The sequence below is a fragment of the Camelus ferus genome, chromosome 11, assembly GCF_009834535.1.
Source record: "Camelus ferus isolate YT-003-E chromosome 11, BCGSAC_Cfer_1.0, whole genome shotgun sequence".
NCBI classification, from domain to species: Eukaryota; Metazoa; Chordata; class Mammalia; order Artiodactyla; family Camelidae; genus Camelus; species Camelus ferus.
This window is the reverse complement of record NC_045706.1, coordinates 54,675,027-54,696,139: the sequence shown is the minus strand read 5'-3', so window position 1 is coordinate 54,696,139 and position 21,113 is coordinate 54,675,027. Positions and strand designations below refer to the sequence as shown.

The window sequence follows — 21,113 nt, the reverse complement described above, 5'->3', positions numbered from 1 at the left end:
AGCTCCAGAGCCTACCACAGCCGGGCCCCCTCCCAAGCAGAGCTCACTCTGGCCTGGCCCTGCGTGCACCCACGGCCTCGGCCCTTCCTGACATGTCTGCCTCGGAATGGCTGGGGTGCTCAGGTGGTCAACCCCCTGCGGTCCCTTCCTCCAGTCCTCAGTTTTCCCATCTGTAAAATGAAGGCTGGCCAGCGGTTCTCAGCCCTTCAAAATCCAACATCTTAGGATGTCGGTGTGAGGAGCTCCAGCTGTTCGGAAAACGCCATCTCAGACAAGCGTGGAATGCTTACCTCCAGGACTGCGAAGCCTGCAGGCCCAGGACACGCTGGGAATGCCGCTGTGCCAGGGTCACCTAAGACTGAAAATGCTGTATCTTTCTCTGCTGCACACTTTTCCTTGCGCTTATGCTCGGCTTAATTGCGTGTGGGCAGGTTTTCTGATGGTGACATCTGGATTGGCCCTGTCTTCCCAACTCCCGGGGGGGCTACTGAAAGGGCAGAGCTTCTATTTTGCACTTGTCATCACCAGGGGGGCGCCGGCGAGCTCGCCCTCAGCGGATCACAGAAGGCCTGCTCAGGAAAGGCCAGAGGCTCTCAGGGCTGCTCAGAGGCGAGACTGTTGAGAGCTGAATGGGCACCTGGGGACCACTTGGTCCTGTACCCTCCTGTGACAGGATGGGAGGCAGGGGCCGAAGGAGGGGAGGGACACCAGGAGGCAAGGGCCGAGAGGCACTGGAACTCGTCTCGCTGGGTCTAAGGAGGAGCCTGGGCCTCTGAAACGTTGGAGTGGCATGTGGCCCTCAGCAGGCTCCTCCCTAGAAATGGGGAGGGGGCTGCTCTTAGCTGCCCCATGGGAAGGGCAGTGCTGGAGCTCGGGAGGCAGCTCCCTAGGGTGGCAGGCTGACATCAGTGGTACTAACATCAGTGTGTTTTACTTTTGAGGTGAAGCAAGTTAACTGGTACACTTAACACACATGCATCCAGGGGAGAGGCATTTGCACATGTGTGTGCACACTCCACATACTTAAGTACCTCCTTTGCACACTTAAGTGTAGGTACACGCACTCGAGTGCTGGCCCAGACTCATGAAGCACACACATCTCCTGACAGCTTGCATAGGCAAGTGGCGGGCCCCCAGGGGAGCTGTGTGAGCAGCGGTGTGCAGAAACGATTCAATCACCGTGCACATCTGCAGCTCAATCCCCCGGGGCGAGCAGTGCCGGCAGCAGGGGTGGGGGGCTGTACCTACAGTCTGCAGAGCAGAGGCTGCGTTCCGAGACATCGCTAGGGCCAGGGAGCTTGGGATCTGCCTGCTGCTCAGCCTGGTGGGAGAGCCTGGGGTTCCAGGGGACCATCTCAGCCAGCCCCTTTACCCTTCAAACTCCAAAAGGGGCAGATGTCGGGGGCCTTGGGTTCAGCGGTGACCTGCACATGACAGTGTCAGTCCGGGTCTCCTTGGCCTGCCCCCACCTCCTACCCTGCTGCATCCCATGTCCTCCATGTGGAGCTGCTCCTTATCTCCTGGACTGTGCTCTGGAGATCACACCTCTTTGCCCCCTTGCCCAGCTCAGAATGCCTGACCCCCTTCATCCATCAAGGCTGGTTCAACGGTTGCCCTCTTGGTTGGTTTCTTCCAGCAGAGCCACTCACTTCTACTCCTATGTCCCCAGTGCCCCTGTCACACACCCCCATCTTGGTGGTACCAGACCAGCAGGGTATCTTTGCAGCCATCTCCCCCGTCAGCTGGGATGTCTTCCGGTTATGGACTCCCAGAGCCTAGCCTGGGGCTTGGTACCCAGAAGGTGCTCAGCAATCCTCATTTGATGGATGGATGGCCATTGTCCAGCCCAGAGTGGCAAAAGCTGAAAACCCAATGACCCAGCCAGAATCAGAAGATCTTAGACTGAGAGATACTCTGATAACCCAGTCTGGGGTTCCCAAAGAGTGAAACCTGTACCACTGGTGGAACAAGAATGGTTTTAGGTGGTCCATGGGCAAAGCTTTTGCATTTTCATAGTGGAGTATGTGGACTAGAACAATCATCACTGGAGAGTTCCTGGATATTATTATTTAGGATAGGGTTAAATTAGGGAGGGATGGCAGACCTAAATGGAGTAAAGAAACATTTTAAACAGGGTATAAACAGTACAAAAGTGACTAAGGTTAAGACAGCACTGATACAGTTTAATGCCTTCCTCATCTTAAAGGCAAAGGAGCTCAGAGAGGTGCCGCAGCTGACTGTGGTCGCAGAGCGGGTGACTCTTCCACTCCCGATCCTCCTGCCTGGAGTCAGAGGAAGAGGGTGGTGGTGAAGCGCAGACAGTCAGAGTGACTTTGTGCCCTACCCCAGGGAAGTCAGGGAGGAGGGGCAGAGGGACAGAACATGAGAGGGGAGAGGGAGGGAAGAGGCAGCTCCAGGCAGCTGACCAGCACCAGCTGCTGCCCATTCTTGGCCGGGGCAACTGGCACAGGCCCTGGGGCCAGCTTGTGGCCTTGCACGGGGCGAGGCCCCTGGGCAGGGGGTGGGCCCTGAGAGCCAGACTGTCTTGGCTGTGAGGCTGTGGGAGGGCACTTTATCTCCCTGAGCCTGTGTTCTCATCTGTCCAAAAGCAAGGTACAGCCCCTCCCTGCCCCGCTGGGCTGAGAATCTGAGTAAGTAAAGTCGGCAGGGCACAGTGCTCTGAAGAGGGAAATCCTAACTCGGACAACAGCTCTTCCAAATCTGGTTCCCCCTCCTCAACTTGGAGGAGTGCCCCTATGCCAAGACTGCACAGGGCTCCATACCTGGCGGTACAGAGTTCAGACGCTCTGGCATGGCACTTGAGGCTCCCAGAAGGGTGGGCCCACCTCTGTCCATGACCCAATTCCCAGTGCTCATCCTCGTCTACAGTCACCCCCAGTGTCAATGGTGTTAATGGGATGACACAGTGTCCCCTGGGTGTTTCAGAGTCAGGGCTTTCTGAGGGCCAGCCCCACACAGCTGTGTCTGCCCGACAGCCTGTTCTGGGACACAAGAGTTAATCCAGAGGGGAGGATGACCGGCCTGGGAGAACGGGTGTCGACGCTGCCCTGACAAAGGTGCTGGCCCCTGTCCCGGCCCACGCTGTGCTGGGAATCCCAGCTGCGCTCCAGTGTGCCTCATCCCTCTGGGGCATGTGACGTCTCAACAGGCTCAGGCCACGCCCCTGAGGCCAAACTCTCCTGCCACCCTCTGGCGGTACTCCAAATCCATGACCTCACAGTGAACTTTCACTGACAGCTTCTCTCCCCAGAAGGGGAAGGAGGGCCAGCTTCAGCCCTGGATAAGGTTGCTGGGTTTTCTCTCCTCCCCAAGGCTATGCCACCTCTGCTTTTTGTTTGCTCAGAATGCAAAGAGATACTGAACAACCGAACAACCACTGGACCTATATGTGCCAATCATTATTACCACCCGGGAGATGAAGAAAATGAGGCTCGTAGGTGCAAAGACTTGCTCAAGGTCACACTACTGAGAAGTGGCAGTGGCAGGACTTGAACCCCAACCTGGTTACACCACCCATCATGTTCTACTGCATCATGCTCTCCATGGGAATATGTTAGCCTTCCTCACATTTCCTTTTCTGGTCCCAATTACCCTGCATGTGAGAAAGGTGACTGTCATTGCTGGCCGATGGAGGACAGTGCTGAGACAGGGAGTCCCAGTCCTGCCTGACGCTGTCTGGTGCTGGGCCCGGGCCGCAGGCCTTCCCCAGGACAGTGCAGTGGCTCTGGCCTGGCTTTGTCTCAAGGCGATTCCAAAGACTCAGATGCCTTCCCCGCTTTGGAAGTGGAGAAGAGGGAGGGTGGAAACAGTTCCCCGAGGGCACTCAGAGGACACAGGGTGGGATGAAGCTGGAGATGGAGCCACGGTTCCTTGACCACTATCTGGTGTCCTCTAGAAGGCTGTAAATATCCTGCAGATTTCTTAAACAGCTTCAGCTCTAGGGACAGTCCTCCTGGCTTAGATCTAGAATGGACCTGGGGATTTGCTCAGATCTGTCATTTACATAATGAGGAAACTGAGGCCCAGGGCAGCAGTGGGGGTGGAGGCAAAGCAGAGCCTTGAAGTACCTGTTCTGGGTCAGAAGTGGGGCCAGGACCTATATTCAGGCCTCGGGAGCTCTGGCTACCCTGAACTTCTCAGCGTTTTCTGCCCCAACCATGTCTAGGTACCCCCTGCAGGTGCCTGTCTAGGGCAGGCCTGCAGCCACAGACAGCTAGGGTGGGGGCCTGCCTGGAGGAGCTTCAGGAGCCTCGAGGTGGGGGAGGGCAAGGACAGGGAGATCATGGCAGGCCATGCCAACCTGGCCCAGAGCAGGGGCTCTGCTCCCACTGGGAAACATCTGTGGATTTTTCTGCAGAAGCCCTGTGAAGTCCTCATGGCTCCATGTGGATTTTTGGCATCCCAGCTGGGCTGACGCTGGCACAAGTCCTGCCTCTTTCTAGAAGGCCCATGTACAGGGGGTAAGTCAGCCTTGTCTGGTGCCCATCACCCTGCCTGTCATCTCATCTGCACTCAGGGACTCTCTGGGCATGAGGTTACTCAGGGACTAGGCCACCTCCGACCCAGGCTGGGAGTGGGGGTCCCATCCCTGGCACCCTCCAGGGACAAGCTGGGTACCCCACAGGCGACCTGAAAACATGCTTTCTGAATGTCTGCTGAGAGACAAAAATTCACCCTAGGTGCTCCAAAAATGTGTGCTGACTTGACACTCTAACTGTGCAAGGCACTCTACAGTTTACAAAGCACTGGTGTCACAACCCCACCTGACCCTCGTCATTACCTCATTTCCCCAGGGCAGTATAGCTTAGCGGTTAAGGCCAGCAGGCTGCCTGGGTTCAAATCCTGGCTCTGTCACTAGCTAGCTTCTGTGACATGGGGCAAAACGCTGCCCTCTGTCTGTCTCCGTCTCCCCATCTGTAAAAGGGAGGCAACAACAATGGTACCGACTGCATAGGCTGCCGCGTTCGTTAAGAGAGTTAGTGAATAGGAAGCACTGAGCACAGCCCCAAGCATGTGGGCATGGGTTCTACACAGGGGCAGGTGGGCCTTATCTTCTCCATCACAGCAGAAGGAAGCCAGGGCCAGAGAGGAGCCGGTGCTTGCTGGGGGGCGAGCGGGAGTTAAAAGCCACCACCCTAGACACTGCAGACCTTCAACTTTTTTTTTAAACCTATTTTTGAAACTTATTTTTTTAATCTTGCAACAACATCTTAGGCAGAAGCTCAGCTGATGCAACAATGAAAGGGGCCAGGGCTCTGGTGGAGGGGTGGGGGCGAGGCTGCCTGCTCCATGTCCCTCGCATGGGTGCCTCTGGGAACCACCCTGTGGGCTCGGTGCCAGGCCTCAGAGGATGTGGGTGGCTGAGGCAGGAGTCCTGTGCCCACCGGCCACAATGCCGGGTTTAGGAGCGGGAGGGATCTGTCCTTGAGGCAAAAGCCAGTTGTGGAAAGTTCCAGAAGGAAGGAGGGATAGGGTCAGTGCTCTGGGAAGTGTAAGCTGAGCACCACTACTCCAGAGCAGCGCCTGGATGCCCATGTGGAGTCTGTCCAGTTAGGGAAACCGGAGGGGGCACACTGCCTATTCCAGGAAAAAAGGGGGGCAGGGGCCAGCACACCCCAGACCAGGTGGCCTGAGGTCTGTGCCCTGGACACGGATTCGTGAGCTCCCCCCTGAATGAAGGACTCTGGTCAGGTGGGCTGGGGAGAAGCTGCATATCCCACCCTCGTTGGGAGAGTACGAGGCACACTGGCAGTCGAAGGGCCTTAAAGAATCTGGCCTTCTTCAAAGTGACCAGAGCACAATACAATTTTTTCGCTAAACACATTTGAAAATCACACAGAGCTAGTTTTCCCCAGAAATGGCTTTGACAAATGCCGACCTAAGAGGAGTGGCTGTAGGGTGAAGAGGCTGAAAAGCAGGGAGAGAGACTGCAGAGGAAGATGGGCAGGCTGGCAGGCTGGGGGACCAGATACTGAAGTGTCTGCGGGAAGAGAAGTCACAGGGCCTCTGCACCAAGATCAGAAACCCACTGCCCGAGAAGACTGGGGCCCTGGTTTCTGAATCCAATATCACGGCCAGCTTCATGAAGCCACCACCACCTTGATGTACCCAACCAGGCAGGAGTTGCAGCTGCCCACCCCCAGCAAGGCTGGCCCAGGTCCAGAGGAGAGAGGCCTGGGTCACTTTCTGGAAGGGCAAAGGCCAGAGTTGGAATGTCAACTGAGGTGCCTGAGGCAGAGACTGGGTTGGCTGGGGAGGCTGGCTCTCCTGCCCCACCTAAGCCAAGAACTCTAAAGGGAGGGCACAGGCCTGTGTTCTCTCCCTGGGGCTGTGGGCGTGGGTAGCCATCCAGCAACCACTCAGAAGTCGCCGTGTTCATAATTATGAACAAGAAGAACAGTAACAGGTATCACAGAGCATCTGCTGTGTGTCGGCAGCGCACTTGGTGTTTTCTGTGAATTATCTTTGTAACGACGCAGAATGATTCGCATCGTCTGCAGATGGGAAAAATAAGACTCAAAATGATTAAGGAACTTGCTCAAGATCAGAAAATGGCAAAGCTGGGACTCGAGCCTGTCTGTCAGACTTCAGAGCCCGGCATCCGTCCCCTAAATCAAGCTACCTCCACTCCATCCAGGGGTTGGGGGCTGGGAAAGCGGCTTTGCACACGGCCCAGCTCCAGTTCAGCCGTCCGCTGGGCACTGCCCCGTGCCAGCTTTGCCCTGGCTGTGCCCGGCCTAGAGTTGGACATGTGGACAGGTTGGACACGCATCCGTTCTCGGGGGGCCCCATCATGCTAGTTACATGTGCGGTGCTGTGGACGCACGGTTGACCTCTCGGGCCTGTTTTCTCAGCCCCTGAAGGATGGGACTGATTGAGATGTCACGTGCGTCTTCCCGCACCCTCTAAACCTCTGAGGACGGCAGGGGACACTCAGGATTTAGTGAGCACTCACTTTGCACCAGGCCCTTTCACTCATGTTTTTCTCACCTAATTCCCACACTGGACCCCTGGAGGTAGGCATCATTGCTCAGACTACACATGAGGAAACTGAGGCCCAGAGAGGTTAGGTAACTTGCCTAACGTCACACAGTGGGGCGGTGGGGTTGCTGAGATTGGAACCCAGGTTTGACTCACTTCAAAGGCCCACCCAGCCCTATACAGGGCTAGAACAGGATGCAGGGGAGGAATGCCCGCCAGCTCAGGGCCCACATTGCCCTGTGACCGTAACCCTCAGCCCCTCAACTGTCTGGCCTTGGTGAAGTGGGCACTGGGTGTGACGACTCCTAAGGTGGTTTCTAGCTTTAATGCTCTGGGAGGAGGGTGAGGAAGAAAGGAATAATTAAGTAACAACAAAAGAGATGGCACCCCTGAGTCCCAGAAGCCTAGAATCCAGGGGAAGGCAGACAAGCTGTACTTAGTGATCTGCTGGCAGTGCCCACCACGGGGGCTAGACCCTAGAAGGCCCAGAGTTGGGCTGGGGGCAGTGCCATAAACTTTCTGGAGGTGGAGGGGCAGAGCCGAGGCGCCTAGCAGGGGCGGTGTGGCTGGGCAGAGGGCCAAGACATGGGGGTGGGCTGGGCTGGGGCAAGGAAGGCCTGTTTATTTTGGAAATAAAACCACACATGCCCAGGGCCCTTCTGACCAGGCCTGGCCAGCCCCCTGGCAGGGCGGCATTGGGGTCTTTCTTAAGGGAGAAGGTACTGAGATGAAGCAGGACGCTCACTATTCATCTGCTTTTTAATTAACTCGCCCTGCTGCCTTAAGTGATTCCCTGCTTACGCTCATTCTTTTGAAAATTCCAAAGTGCTATTTCTGACCTGTGATTTACTATTGCCGTACGTCTCTATAAGCAGTGTTTTAGCTTAAGTGGCAGTTGCATATTAATTACAAAGTTAATTATGTGCTGTGTAATCATGCTGTAATTCATTAGTTTACTCTACACTCTGAGAGCCTCGTGCTAATAGCAAGATCTGACAGAGGGGTTCAGGAATCACCAGGAAAGATCTGTCAAAAGCCCAGAATGGGGCCGAAAGGGACTCAAGGCCCAGCAAGACGGTTGTTTGGGACTCATCTGCTTGACTTGAGGTTGGGTCATCGTGCCCCTTGTGGCTGTTTCCCTGAATAGAGCGCCAGACCCTGCTGCCCAGGGCTCTCAGGGCAGGACGGCCTGGAGCGCCTACTGCCTGCAAATCCTTGTCTGCTGAGGATGGTGGAAAACCCAGCTGGGTCTTGTTTTTTCCCCCACGGAAGTGCAGGGACAGGAACAGAATTTGTTTAAAATTACTTACGGAACAGAGAGTCCCTTCTAGGTGAAAAATTAACTGCTCAGATCACCAAAACAAAGTGGCTCTGGGAACATTGACCATGGGACAGACCTGGGCGGGGCCTCCAGAGGCATCAGGCCTGAGACAGTTGTTCAGAGGGGGAGACCCGGGCCCGAGACGGGGAGAAGCGTGTCTGGGTCTGGGACCAAGGTCTGTTTACATCCTTCTCCTTCCCTAACTGTCTCCCCTGCAAAACATCAGGGATCTTGAAATGAACCCTGGCCACATTTCTCTCTCCTTTTTTTCCTATTTTGTTTTGTCTCCTAATGAACTGACCCACGGGGTCCCTGGGCCCTTGGCTGTGAATCCCAACTCCACTTCTTAGCCGATCTCAAAACCTCTGCTGAGGCCCAGGCACCTTGTCTGTGGAACAGGGTGAAAGCTCCCTACCTCCTTGCACAGGGATCAGAAGATGGATGGAAACGACACGTGAGTCCTCCAGACCCTGCCTCCACCAGACTGCTCTGCTGTAGCGGTGTTCCAGAGGATCCTTTTCTAGAACCATCCCTTTCCTAACCAGTGGAGAATTCCCCATGATCCTCCAAAGGCATTTAAAAGTCTGTGTGAGTAAAGACAGGCCTCCTGCAAAAGCTTCCATCTCTCTGAAAATCTGTGGGTCATATTTCAAGCCTTTGTTGCGTGAGGAGATACAAGGCTGTGACCTGCCCTGGACATAGCGATCTGGTGGCTGAGACCCTCTGCTTTCCAAATATAACCTGCTTGTTTTCTTTTTGCTGACAGCTGAACAACAACAACAGAAAAAAGTGGAAGTCCTTCCCCTTCTGGCTTCAGTCAACAAGAGGAGAGAAGGACTCGGAGCCCCAGCTGGCATGGGAGGAAGATAAATAAGAAAAAACAAAACATGTCCTCATGCTACAGTGGAATGTTTAAAAAAGAGGTGAAAAGCACAAGGTCAGGGGCAGATTTCATCTTCTATAATTATAGCAGGCTCAGGGAGGAGGCAGGAGGCTGCCGACTCGACATTTTTGGGGAAATCAGTTTTGGAGGGAACTCTTTTTTTTTTTTGGTGGGGGAAGGAGGGGGGTGTCTTAACAGCCAAAGGCACTGTGGTTTCCTTTCCAGGGAACACACTGGTTTCCTTGGCAACAGAGAAGTCCAGCCTCCAGAGTTCTGCCGGGAGACCAAGGCTTGGCCTGGGATGCTCCCGACAATGATCTGCAGCCAAGGTCTCACTGTCCCGCCTGCCCAGGCAGTGAGCTGGGTGGGAGAGGTGCAAAAATGTCAGCTCTGCAAAATCGTGCGCCCCGGTCCCTGTCTCTCTCCTCGGCACTGGTGCAAGCAGCTACTCATCCTCAGATCACCGCTTTCCAGGGCTTTATGGCTGAGCAGGTAAAAAATGCTGCTTTTGACAGCACCCGAGGACCTCAAGGGAGCAGTAAAGGATCTGGGGTGGGTGGCTGACCGACGGTCCAGCACGCTTCAGCCTTGTGTGGCTGGCACAGGGGAACTGCGTTAGAAGAGAGAGGATCTGAATTTCCTGTCACCTCCCTGCCTCCAGGCTCACTCACGTGGCTCCAGAGGCGCCTCGTGGATTTTAGAGCCCGGCTGCCCGGAGAGAAACGTTTCAATGTCTGGCCTGGGAAGATGCCACCCGTGCATCAGGTGTGGGAGGGGTGGGGGTGAGTGGGAGGAGGAGAGGAGAGGAGACAGAGAGGAGCCAGTGATCGAATCTGCAGAGCGCTTACCCCACGGCGCCCTGTGCCACACGCACTGTCTCACTGAACTCTTTCCCCAGTTGCCGGGGGAAGCGGACACAATTATGCCCGGCTGGAGGGAATGGAGGGGTCAAGTGACCTGCCCAAGGCCACCCAGTAAGTGAGTGGCAGAGCTGTGAGTCACACCTGTCAGTCTCCAAGCCTGTTTTCAGGAGAGGGGTGGATAGAGTGACAGGGGCAGGGGGAGGAGAGTCACTCAGGCTAGTGGTTTACTCCCTTGGTGGCAAAAGGGAGATAGAAGTTCCTGGAATTCTCCCCTCCCCTCAGCTCCGCTCCCCTCCCCAGAGCCTCCCTCCATCCCCCCTGCATCTAAACATTCTCCAGGAAGCCTGGCCCCAGAGCAGAGCTACTGGGAGGCTCCGACTCAGAGGCTCCAGTCTCTACGCTCTACCTCGAGCCAGACGTAGCACTGGTTGATGCTTCCTGAGGGCCTCACAGTGCATCCTTTGTAAGCTTTATCTCTTTTAAGGCCAGACAGTCCTATGAAGTAGGTAGTAACAGTCCACTTTATGGATGAGGACTGAGGGCTCAGAAGCAAGCCCACATTCGTACAGCGAGCAAGAGGCAGAGAGAGAATTCAAGCCCCCGTCTGATGACGAAATCTAGGTATATTCTTAACTGATGATGGTGAAGATGACGATAGCCAGGCCTTCCTGAGCTCTCACTATGCACCTGACTTGTTTTAAGCACTGTACACACATTTACTTCTTTTATTCTCTCAACCACCCTATGAAGTTCATGCGACAATTAGCTCCATTTCACAGATATGGAAACCAAGGCACAGAGCTCTGTAAGCAACATGGCCAGGGGCACACAGCTGGTTAGTTGTAGGGACAAGGTTTGGAGCCAGCCAAGCAGACTCCTGAGTTCACACTAATGCATAAGGTATGCTACTTCTCCAACCACTGGGACATCCTGCCTCCCAGCCTTGACTCCTTGATTCTGGAGAGTTCTGGGATCCTGCGAGTAGCGGCCTGGGTTTTTCCCTTCCTCAAGCTCGGCTCCCCAGACAGCACCTTCTCCCACCCTGGGGAATGGCAGGCAGGACCTGGACCACGTTTCTGTGCATGGGCGTGGGTGTGCACACATGTGCACCTTGGACTGGCAGCATCCAGGGCGTGCACGCAGCTGATTTATAATCCACCGAGAAAACAGAATTGCAAAGCTCACCCACAAATCTTCCCTACTGAGGTACTTGTGACAGGCAGACATGCCATGAATTCCCAAGAACAGTCAGGCCTCCCAGCAGCCTCTGCTCCTGAAAAGGGCCCCAGGTGACCTAGCCACCTGTGGGTTAGCTCTGCAGAGGTCCCTCTGGTGGCCAGCAGTCCAGCCAGCTCAGCCAGCTCAGCCCTGGGAGTGGTCACCGACCTAGGGTGACCTGCTCCTGCTTATCAGAAACCCAGTGACCTGGCCCCAGGGAAGCCCCACCAGGCACAGGCCAGCCATCTCCCACCCTCCAGTGGGTCCCAACACCCCATCAGCCCTCTCACTCTGGTCATCACTGCTCAGAAAATGGGGAGCAGGGCCTGTTAGCACCTATAGAACTGAGAGGGAGAACACTAGAAAACGTCTCTTGAACTCGTCCCATGTACCTCGTACTATACCAAGTGTTTAAGGTTTGTCTCATTTCAGTACACGTCACATGCAGAGGCAAGGCTCAGAGAAGTTATGTGACTTGATCTGGCATCCCAGCACAAGCAGTCTGATTCCAGTCTGTTCTGGGAACCACTCCACTGTGTTCCCTCAAATCCTCAAACCCCACTGAGGTCTTTGGACCCTGTTCCTGGCGCACAGATGTTCATGGTATTTACCCCAGAGGGGACCCAGCTTTGGGTTTGGTTGGGGTCATCCCAGTGGTGTTAAACCCCATCACAGTTCCCACAGCTGTGAACCACGAGGAGATGTTACCAGCTTCTGCATACCCAGAACCAGAGCTGACACACTCTTGAGCCTAGCTCACGCTGTCCCCTCCAAACCCAGCCCCGGGGGGCACTGTGACAGTGGAGCATAAAAGGCATATATGCTTTCTTTCCAAACCTTGCTCCGTAGAGCCTTCCCCAACAGCCAGCATGGTGACTGCAGCACACGCCACCCGATGGGGGAACCAGCACTTGGGTCCTCTTGGAGGTCTGTGATCGCCCAGCCAATTCTCCTGCTGCCCCACCCCCACAGGTGGGAGGATGGGCCAGGGCAGGGCAAAGAGGTTGCCAAACTGGTTGTGGGAGGGGGTGGGTTACAGGAATCCCCATCCCAGCCCACAGAGCACTCCACACCAGGCTGCCCTACCCATGAGGTGTCTCTAGGGACTGGCACCAGGGTGAGAGTCCCGGCTCCTCCTCCTCCAGCTCAGACTCCCTCAGCCCCAAACCTATAATCCCCAGCAGGGAAAATGACAGCCTGGCCCAGCAGCCGCCCTCCGCCGACGGGCGGGGAGCTAAAGCTGGGTGGTGGCAGTGGTGGTGGCTGGGAGGCGGGCCTGGGACACAGAGCCGCCGAGTCACGGGAGGTCAATGGTGGGGACAAATGCCATGGGGACTGTGGGCTTTAGGGTGGGTGGACGATGGATGAGAAGGAAGAAGGGGAAAGGAGTGCACAAGACTTGAGGGTTGGCCTGAGGCTGGCCCTCTGTGGGATGAGGCCCAGGGACAGTCAGCAAAGGGTCATGATCCTGGAACCAGAAGCGCAGGGAGGGGGCCTCTGCAGAAAGGTGAAGGACGCTGAGGCTCACCAGGCCCCTGGAAGCAACAGGGCGAGCACTGCCCACAGGCTGGGGCTTGGGAAGCGGCGAAGACACTGATTCCTGGGCTCTGCCCCAGCCTCCCTTGGAGGGTCAGAGAATGTGCATTTGAGAACGTGCGCCTGGGATCTGGTTGCAGCGGGGTGGCAGGCGGCTGCTTGGAAACCTCTAGATTTCCCCTGTCACAGAGAGGTGCTGGGGTTCTTCCTTCCTGTGCTGCCTTCCCCACAGCGCCAACCTCCATTTGGAAGGAGGCAAGGCCACCGCAGTGCCACGGACACCCGGGCCACGTCTGCCCAGCTCACCACCTGTCTCCTCACAGGCACATGACCGCTTTGTGGGCTGGGCTTCTGGACTGTCCCTGCTTACTGAGGCCCGGTCAGCAAGGCTAGGGCCAGCCCCTAAGTGCCCTTCCCAGGCCCCTCCCAACTGAGAATAGCTGTCAAGGAGCCAAAACCTTGGCGCTCTCTGCCTCTCCTCCAAACCTGCTCTGGCAGGGAACTGTCACCAACCCCTAGAGCTGCTAAGCTTTGGTCCAGGGACACGTGGACACTTGGCCCATCTCAGCCAGGAACGCAAGACCCAGCGTCCTGGGAAAGGGACAACCCACCCTGAGCCGCGTTGCCCTGACTCCACGGCCTTGGGCAAGGCACATGCCTCACTCCGCCTGGGTTTCCTCATCTAACCTAGGAAGTGGGAGGAGGCCGGACTTGGCAGTGTGCAGGCTGTGAGGGTGGGCATTCAGGGTGGACGGAATGGCTTGAACAGTGGCTGGCGTGAGAGACCACGTGGGCTGGGCCAGGAGATCGGGGCTGAGGTCAGATCTGGGGTTAGGGTAGGGGCAAGGATGGAATTGGAGCTGGGGTCCCCATTGGATTACTCTGACCCTCACTGAGAGGGAAGTCTCCTGAGGGCACTCAATACTTCCCAGCAGGGGCCCTTGGCAGCTGCCCCAGTGTCTCTGGGTCACATGAAAGGACCAGCTGGGGCTGCCTGCTCAGATGGGGGTGGCGATGTTTGTTTGGGGCCACTCCAGAGGGGCAGCTTGTGCTCCCACACCGCCAGGGAGCCGGAAGAGAAAGGAGGTACAGCCAGCCTCCCTTGGACCAGGCTGAGCAAAGGGATAGGGCCTACCTAGGGGTGTTACTCTTAGACTCAAGCCCTGGAGTGACAGGCCATGTAGCAGGGGGTATCCATGCCCTGGGGAGACAAGGTCTCATTTGGGTATCAGGATGCCTGGGTCAGGGCCATGGGGACAACCCAGCTCAGGTCTGGAGCTAAGGACACTTGCCAGGGGTGCCCACAGGCACAGGCTGTGCTGGGCCAGGACTCCCTGCTGACATCCCCACAGCCACTGTCACACTTACTGTCCTGTTGAATAGTTGAGACCAACCCTTTTGTAAGAGGGTTCTGCTTGAGGACAGGGTCACCAGGATGACCACCCAGGAGTGCTGGGGTGTGCCTGGCCTGGCACCTTCAGCCATTTCTTCCATCCACGCCACTGGAGAGGCCAGCAGAGCCCTAGGGCTGGTCTCTCTGCTGGGAACAGGCTTCTGCCCCCTCCTATCTTTCCCCTGACTCTTGACTTCCAGCATGGTACGAGGCTCCCCTCGAGGGAAGGAAGAGATGGACAGGTGGTAGGACTGGAGAACGAGGGGCCAGTCAATGGAGGATGGGGCCTGTCTGCTTCTCTCTGCCCAGGGATGGTGATCTGAAGCCGGGGGCCTGACGTGAGGGCAGGTAGCACAAGTGGCCGTTGTTCCTGGGGCCTGCCCGCCCGGTGCATCTGCTCACCCGCTGCCCGGTCCCACTTGCCACGGCCTCACCAGCCCCTTCCCTGCCCCCTCACGGGCCTGAGATGGCTGTCACCATGGCAACCCTGCTCATTCAGTCCGGGATAATGAAGCCAATGTGTTTTTCATTTCCATGAGCTGGAGTGCGGACCAGAGCGGGGGAGGGGGCTTTCCCCTCCCAGCCCCTCCTCGAGGCAGGCTGGAGAGGGAGCCTGTGGGGCCTGAGCAGCCGAGGCACAGGCACCGGCAGGAGGGGGATGAGACCTGAAGGCACCAAGCTCTCGACCCACCACAGTAGCCTTGTGGCTGGACAGTACCAGCTAGAACGCAGGCCTCCCTGTCAACACCCAGAGCAGTAGAGGTGGCTTGGAGCCAGACAAAGCAGGGCTCCATTCCTAGCTGTGTGACCTTGGGCTAGTGACTTCACTTCTCTGGTCTCACTTCAGTAGAATCAAGTTCAAGCATTTATTGGGTCCCTCCTGAGAGTCTCACCTTCTGCTGTTCCCGGAGAGCCAGAAAGGACCCCAACAGAGCATCTGTCCCCCAGGAGCCCGCAGGTTAACGAGAAAAGGGGTCTGTACTGGGCATATGTCTCAGCTGTGAAAATGAGACCAGTATCTCTTACCTGTTGCTGCCTAGCTTTGAGTTATTCTTGAGGGGGCGGGGGGTGGGGTGGGAACATGAAGTCATGCATGTGAAAATGGCTGGTGTACACAGCAGGTAAGTGCTAACCTCCCTTCTTTTCTCCATCCTGGGCCCCTGGCCTGCAGCACAGAGATAGCAGAATTTAAGAAATTCTCACACGTGAGTCACCCCTGCCCCGATGCCTCTCCTTCCCCACTGTGATGGGACAGAGGCCTGCCCGTTCAGCTGGAGGTGAAACTGAGGCCTGAACAGCATGGGCTGGGGAGAGCAGGGTGGTGGAGTGGTGGCCCGGGGCCAGCCCACACTGTCGGTGGCAGGGCTCAGCTGTGGCCCAGACAGGGGAGAGCAGGGCTGTCTGGGAAGCCCACCGCCCACTGTCGCCACCACCGCACCCCTCCCCCAGCCCCTCTCCAAGGGCAGGAAGCCAAAAGCACTCACGCAGAAAAGCCTGGCCTCTCCCCCCACCCCAATAATTCAATCACCTTGGAGGCCAGTGGCCCTCTCTTCTAGCTGGGCTGACAGATTAGAGGGGGAAGGAAAGGAAGCACGCGAAAGGAGGGGGCGGGGAGACATGGAAAAATCAGAACAGGGCTTGAAAAATGAAGAAATAAACCTGCCAGGAGGGAGACGGCCTCTATCCGTCCTCCATAAAGCTGTCTTGGGGCCACCAAGGACGTTGGCAGGCGGAGGGGGCTGGAGATGTCTCCTCCTGGGACCCCGGCCACCCCTGCCCAGCTGGGCTCCAGCCTCCCCCTGGAGAAGGGTCCAGGAGGAGGGGGGCTGGGTGGACTTGCGGGTTAAAAGGGGCAGGAGGGGGGGAGGTGCAGCTTCGGGGAGAGCAGGGCCGGGAACAGGCGCCTCATACCATAGAGGCCGACCCACACCTGCACGCATTAGGCACTCAGTGTCGGGCTGACCCATGAAGGAAGCCATTGCTGCGTCTACAGGCACACAGGGCTCGCAGCAGGCCAACTGAGGCATGAGGGCTGGATGGAGACCGTCCGCCCTTCTGTCTGTTTAACAGATGGGGAGACAGACCCAGAGTCACGTGCAAATCAGAGCCACTTGGGTTCTCCAGCCTGGGGTCCCGGCAAGGCCACCTTCACCATGAACTGCAGGTTGGCTCCGAGTCCCACCACATCACCCCCAGCCAAGCCAGGGCCATGCAGACCTGTGAAGGGGGCTATAGCCCTGGCCCTCCTCTGGGCCCCTCCACGGGGCCATTAAGAATCACGTTTTCAACAAACACTGAGTGACCCTGAAAACTGCTCATGACATTTTAGGTCCAAAAGAGAAGGAAAGAGAATTATAAAGTGACCAGAGAGAAATACATCAGGATGTTGACCAGGATGATCTCTGGTTGGTAGGATGATGGGCAGGTTTTATTTTTCTCCTTTGAACTTTTCTGTGACTTCCAGACTTTTATGCAACAAGCACGCATTCATTTTACAATAAGGAGAAAACAAAACTTTATAGAGATTAAAATAAATAAGCCACCTTCCACTAAATGCTACTTGCACCACATTCTCCATTTATAGGACGTCAAAGAAACTCTTGCTGGATTTAGGTAGCAGCTTTGCATAGGCACGTGTGCCCACCTATGAGAGCCTCCCATGTGAAGTCACTCCAGGCAGGAAGGAGGGGACAAGGGACGCTCTCATTTTGCTGTGTGACTTTGGGGGAGTCCTATACCTATCTGTGCATTGGCGTTCTCCTCTTGCCCCACTCACCTCAAAAGATGGTGCTGTGGACTACTGGGCCTGGGCATGCTTGAACTAAACTCAAAGGCTTCATAAATTAGAGGCAAAAGGCTTCTCCAATCAGAGGGGCACTGTCTGGGGCAGAGGGGGCGGCTGAGGTGCCTCCAAAGACTGGGCAGGCTGGCGCAGGGTGGAGGAGCTGGCTGAGCAGAGCCAGGAGGCGAGGGGCCAGCTTTCATCCCCTGTTTACAGTGGAAACACAGACTTGAAAAGGTTTCACTTTTCCACTGTTTTTGTGGCGATGCTGTGGGGAGCAGGGCTTCCTGAGAGTGAGGCCAGCTTTCCAAGGCCACACCGAGTCCAGCCCCGCGCTGGCCTCCGACAGGAAACATCATGTTTTCAATTTACGGGTCCCTGCCAGGCGCTGTGCGAGCAGGCCTGCGCTCCACCAGTCAGCCGTGCGGGGAGAGCGATTCTGCCCCAGCGCCGTTAGGAGCCCTTGGCAGGCCCAGCTGAGCCCCAGGACCGCAGGGGTACTTCCGGGGATCCCCGAGAGCCGTTGCTCTGGGACAGCTCTGGCCACGGACACTTGGCAGTTTTTGTGGTTTTAGCAGCTGATGCACCTGGTGATTCCACCCCGCAAACTCCAACCCCTGGCCTCTGGCTCCCACATCAGCTAGTCCACTCCCTTGCTGACAGATGGGGAAACTGAGGCCCACAGAGAGAAGAGGCTTCCCAATGCCACCAGATTGTTCGTGAAGAAAGAATGACCTCAACCCGGACTGGCAGGTCCCCAACTGAGTCCCATGGTGAAATGGGACTGTCCTGCACCCGCCGTGTCCCCCCACAACGGTGATGACAGTTGACCTCCACTGCATACCTATGAGCCAGGCACTGAGACCACATTTAAGCCACAGAGCACTCCCATGAGCTGTCTGACCTTCCAATCTTACAGATGAGGAAACACACCCAGAGAGGTTTAGAAACCTCTCTTCGGTCACGTGGCTGGTGACACGGAACTAGGGGTCTGAGTGCACGGCAAAGCTGGCCTCCCCACCCCTTCTCACTGCTGCTCTCGGCTCTCTTCCTTGGTGTTTGGAGCTGCCCTTGCCCAGGCTGGCATAAGCTTCCCTTCCACGCAGGTCCAGCCAGTCCCTCTCATCTCCAGGTGCTTCTGGAACTTCCAGGAAACTGAGCAATGCCAGCAGCAGGGGTGTTCGGTCATTCAGCCAGTGTGCACTGAATGCCGTGGGTAACACTGACGGGCTGTGACCGGGCATACAGGAGGGCCTCAGGGCTGACACCCCACCTATTTGCTGCTCAAATGGGGAAGGGGACTGTGGGGAAGGCCTGGGGGCTCTAATGACCTCGGCTTCTGTCTCTCGCTGCTAGCGTCAGGCTGTGAGGGCACGGTCCTGGTCCCTTGCTCACTGAGGTCTCCCAAACACTCAGAAGGGTGCTAGGACACAGCAGCAGGACTGACTGAAGGGTGGTGGTCTGCAGGCTCTGCTCACACAGTGGGTTTGGAGCGGCCTGGTAACTCTGCCTGTGAGCCACAGATTTATGACATTTCTAGGGGAAGAGGAGACACATCCCTGCCCAAGGGCCCCATCCCATCACCCTGTTGTGATTCTCATCCAGCCCCATCTGCACAGTGCCCTCTCTGTGCCCCGTCTCTCACCTTCTGGGACTTGCACTAGACAAAGGACACATTTTCAGGGATCCTAATCCCTTGTTTGTTTTTTCACAAACTGTCTCCTCCCTGCTTCTTTCCGTCCAGGGCATCCCTATTCCCAGATGAGAGCCACTTTCCAGGTGGTTGATGGCCAGGCTTGCACCGGCTCCCAGGAGTCCTGCAAGCCGGGCCAGGGAGGCCCACTGCAGACACGGCCACAGAGCCTTCTGGACATGGAGAACACGAGGGCTACTGGGGGCGGGTACTCGGGCTGCAGCTCCAGGCTGTGCTCCTGCTGGCTGGCCTGTGGGGAGCCAGCTGTGCCCTCTGGAGCAGGGAGGAACCTGCACCCAGCCTGCAGAGGGGCAGAGAAGGGTGTGTGTGTGTGTGTGTGTGTGTACACAGGGAGTGGGAGGGACACACGCATACAGGCTTACACACATGGACGCACATCTAGAGAGGGAAATGAGAGGCTGAGAGAAAAAAATAGCAAGGAATGCAGTAAGAAAGAGGAAACAAGTTAGGGAGGCACTAAGGGACAAACCAGTGCTGAGATAGAGTCAGAAAAAGGCCCAGAGACAGAGCGCATCTGTGGAAGGGGCGCCCCCTGGAGTTGTGCAGCACAGCTGCCCTGGGCAGGACAAACACAAGCAAGGAGACAGACCAAATGGGTGCATGAGAGATCCAGAGAGTGAGAGGGTGAGCGTGAGAGGGAGGGCCACAAAGACAGGCTGATGAAGCAACCAGGGGGTACAAAGGTGGCAGTGGGACAGACAGACAGACAGAATACTGCAGATGCAGCAGCTCCAAGCCCTGGCAGACTCTTCTGGTAAGACTTGCTGCTACCAGCAGTCTCCTTCCCTGTCCAGATGCTGTAAGGCTGGTGTCCAGGAACTGAGAGAGACGGGCAGCTGAACCCCAAGAAGTCCTGCTGTGTCCCGAGGTCCCCCCTGGCTCTGCGCCTCCAAGGCCTAGTGAGGTGCCCCAGGTGATGAAGAGGAAGAGCCTCTGGGAGGTCAGGTAACCTGACCTTACACAGCTCAGGACCTGAAGATTTAAAGATACCTGTCTGTCAGAGATGAAACTGACATGCCTCCAGGAAGCCCCTTTGATCTTCCTGGTTAGGTGGGGGTGCTTTGCCCCCACGATGCCCAGAGTGGGAGCTCTGTGCCTTGGGTCTGGCTGAGGACTCAGGCTTGAAAGTCAAATGGAGCTGGGTTCAAATTCTGGCCCCAGCTCCCAGTGGCTGCATACAGTGGGTGTGCTATTAAACTTCTGTTTCACAGTTCACTTATTTGCAAAACAGGCTCTATGAAGATTAAATTAGATACTGCATATAAAGTCCATGGGGTGAGTGCTAATTAACACAACTGCCGTTAAGACCCCTCCCTACCCACATACACATATACACAAGGCATCATGATTAACAGCAAGGACCGGGTCTTAAATCCTGACTGAGTGTCCCTGGGCAAGTCACTTTGCTCTGTTTGCTGATTGGGGTCTATTCTTAAATTCTTCCTTTATTACTCTCCAGGAGATCCCTCTCCAGCCTCTAAAAAAGGAGCAGGTTGTCTTTGGGGCCTGAGGGATTTGCTGACTGCCCTCTGACCCTTTTTGTCCTTTTCTGCACTCACAACCACCAAGCTCCTGCCACCTCCCAGAAACTCCACAGCCCAGGTACTCTTTGGTGAAGCCAAGCTGGCCCGGCGCATCAGCCCTCAGCGGAGGGGTCCTGGTGTCTCCGGTCAGCTCATTCTTGGTGTAGAGGTGGCAAATTTGGAAAAATCATATTGCACTGAAATTAAATGCCTTTAATTCCTGTTGAATCTCCCATTTGACTTGCTGGCTTCCTCCCCAGGCTGGCCCCATGGTCATTACCATTTAAACACCTGAATTATCAAACTGCTGGGCACCAAAGGCTGGCAGATAATTTATTTCCATTACAAAAGACTGATTTGGGGGAAGGGCCTATTCTCTCACCGCTGGGCGTTCATCTTTCCACGGAGCTGGGAAGGGTCTGGAAGGACATGAGCAGAGATGGATAATGGGAGACTTCAAATGATTTTTCAGAGAGTTTGCGTCCTGTGATGGGCAAGCATTTTCCTCCTGTCCCAGACGCTCCCGGACAGCTGGGCCTGTCTGGAGCGTGCACTGAACGCTGTGTACAAGTGTGTCCCAGGGACGCTCCCACTGCTCTGCAGCTGGGCCCTGCATGTCTTCACTTACCGTGTCCCCGCTTAGTCAGTTCCCACACTGAGCGACCCTGGGTTCTGAGGAATTATTCTGGGCCACTCTTGGCTCTGCTCCCTGTCCCCAGGCCTTGTCCCCATCTCTTTGGCCCTGTTGCTTCCTGATCTGGGTTCTCAGTCATTCAGCAGATACCTGAGTGTGTGTCATGTAGCCTCCATTCCATTGGCATTTATTGAGCATTTACTATGTGCTGTTCATTCCCACAACACTCGAAGGCTAGTTACTC

General features: G+C 56.2%; 1 protein-coding gene and 1 long non-coding RNA gene across 6 annotated transcripts in view; one reads left to right on the top strand and one right to left on the bottom strand.

The window, feature by feature from the left end:
• ZMIZ1 (zinc finger MIZ-type containing 1) overlaps window positions 1-21,113 on the bottom strand; it is a 229,344-nt gene that overhangs the window by 110,543 nt on the left and 97,688 nt on the right. The window lies entirely within an intron of this gene.
• On the top strand, window positions 8,455-9,610 carry LOC116667210. The gene is made up of 4 exons (XR_004324024.1): window positions 8,455-8,498; window positions 8,751-8,911; window positions 9,090-9,260; window positions 9,432-9,610. It is a non-coding gene; the product is annotated as an uncharacterized LOC116667210 (long non-coding RNA).